The sequence below is a fragment of the Erinaceus europaeus genome, chromosome 12 (genome assembly GCF_950295315.1).
Source record: "Erinaceus europaeus chromosome 12, mEriEur2.1, whole genome shotgun sequence".
In the NCBI taxonomy this organism is placed as follows: domain Eukaryota; kingdom Metazoa; phylum Chordata; class Mammalia; order Eulipotyphla; family Erinaceidae; genus Erinaceus; species Erinaceus europaeus.
This window is the reverse complement of record NC_080173.1, coordinates 14,749,296-14,751,905: the sequence shown is the minus strand read 5'-3', so window position 1 is coordinate 14,751,905 and position 2,610 is coordinate 14,749,296.

Here is a 2,610-nt window from a genome sequence, read left to right as displayed (position 1 = left end):
TGGGCCGCCCTTGGGAGTTTATGCCCCAGGTGTCACTAGGTGCTTGGGTTTCCCTGCAGCTGTCACCACTTGACAGATGATGGGGATTTGATGTGGACATGGGCGCCCCCTGCTGGCCTGGTCTTAGGTGGCAGAAGTGGACAAGGCTGTGCTTGATGTCGCCCCTCAGGCGCCGGTGGCTGGGCTTGGTTCAGTGCTGGCCACTGAGGCAGGAGCAGCCAGGGTGTGTCCAGGGTGATGAAGCTGTTGGTGGGATGTCATGATAGATCCTGGTGTGGCGGGTGAAAGGCAAGTGTAGGGATGGATGAGAGGGGCAATGTTTCAGAGCTGTGGGGAGAGGAGGGGTAGCCAGCACCCAGGGCAGGACAGAGGGCTTGGTATATGAGATAATGTAACTGCTGGGTATGTGCGTGGCAGGGAGCAAAGGAAGGGGCCAAGGCTGTCACAGCCCCAGTATGTGAATGTGTGTGCGTGTGTGTGTGTGTGTGTGTGTGTGTGTGTGTTTGTGTGTGTGTGTGACTATAAAATTGGGCTGGGCTGTTTGAGGGGCTCATGCAGTGCTCAGTCTGTGAGGCAGGGAGCAAAGGAAGGGGCCAAGGCTGTCACAGCACCAGTGTGTGAAGTTGGCCGGGCCTCTTTCTTAAAAAAGTGACTAGAGGGGGCCGGGCGGTAGTGCACCAGGTTAAGTACACGTGGCGCGAAGCGCAAGGACCTGTGTAAGGATCCTGGTTCGAGCCCCCGGCTCCCCACCTGCAGGGGTGTTGCTTCACAGGTGGTGAAGCAAGTCTGCAGGTGTCTGTCTTCCCCTCCTCTCTATTTCTCTGTCCTATCCAACAATGATGACATCAATAACAACAATAACAATAAAAAACAAGGGCAACAAAAGGGGAAATAAATAATTAAAAAGAAAAGAGAGACTAGAGAGTAGTGATGTTCTCCATCCTCATTCAGAGGGGAGCCTGGGAGAGAGGAACAGGAACAGCACAGCTGGGGTCTATCTGGGGCAATGGAGACCCCACCACAGTCCTAGGGGCCTGCTTTCGTCTTGGAGTGTGGTCAGGGAGAGATGCTGCTACCATCCAGAGGTCACCCAGAGTCAACTTCTGCACTGGGCACTTGGACCCCCGCTGACGGAGACGCCAGGACTTGTCCAGGCAGATCCCAGCAGGTGGCGATTCTCAAGTGGGTTCAATCACTCCCGAAGTGCTGTTCCTGAACAGGGTCTTTTGAAAGAGCCCGTTTCAGCCCTTGGTAGCCCAGGCCTTGTCTTTTGTCACTCGTGCTGACGCTACCACAGTGTCTCTTCTCCCTGTTCTGGCATTTTCTTGATGAGCCACATCTTCCCTGACCTCAGTATTTTGCCATTCTCTGTGGTGCTGACACAACAATTTCAAAAGGGGCCACTCTGATCCTGCCTTTTTCTTGCTTCTAGACCCCTTGTCTCCTCACCCATGGATGCAGGAACGCCTCTGCTACCTCCAGTCTTGAGGGTAGTCGCTTGGGACTTTGATGCATACAGTCCTTGCCACATGTTTGGCATGATCACTTCCTGTTTAGCATGATCCAGGTGGGCTCCCCAGGCCCATGGTAATGCTGCATTCTCCAGGGTGCTTGCCTCATCCCATGGAGATTCCCAGGGTGCTGAATTTGCTCCCCTACAAGGCAGGTGCTGACAGTTTGCTGATTCTGGGCCCAGAGGGCTCAAAGCAATGATGGCTAAAAGCTGTTTTGCTGCACAAAGAAACACATAGGCTGCTGCCTCCAGGATCCTAGTTTAGGATGTCCTTTACCTCATCCTCCTGTCTTTTATCTCTCCCCTTGTGATCCATACAATGCATTATTTTCCTCTTATTTATTGATGTTTGTTTATAAGAGGAGGAGAAAGAACCACACGTGATAGCAGTAACTGAATTCAGGACCTCTCATTCTTGAGAGGACAGTGCTCTAGCCATCGGGCCACCTACTGGGCTGCTCTTTCTTAAAAAATAATTTATGGGAGTCGGGCTGTAGTGCAGTGGGTTAAGCGCAGGTGGCGCAAAGCACAAGGACCGGCATAAGGATCCCGGTTCGAACCCTGGCTCCCCACCTGCAGGGGAGTCGCTTCACAGGCGGTGAAGCAGGTCTGCAGGTGTCTGTCTTTCTCTCCTCCTCTCTGTCTTCCCCTCCTCTCTCCATTTCTCTGTCCTATCCAACAACGACAACAACAATAATAACTACAACAATAAAACAACAAGGGCAACAAAAGGGAATAAATAAAATAAATATTTTAAAAAATAATAATAATTTATAAGAGAGACCCTGGGGCAGTGCTCTGACATATACTATACTGGGGGCTCAGCATCCCACATAAATTCTGCACACCACTGCCTCAGTCACCTTCCCGGTCTGCAGTGTGCTCCTTCTCATTCACCAGAGAAGCCAGTAGTTTGTAAGTCTTGCTTTGTCCAAGGGGTTCAAGCTGGGTCCTGTGCTTCTGACAAAAGGTGGACTTGGCCCATAGGAAATGGACCGAATGGACACTTTGTTGCTTTGTGATCAAGAGACCATAGGGTATCTTGGTTTGTCAAGAAACTAGCTTTATGATGCTGATGACCCTGAACTTACTGCCCG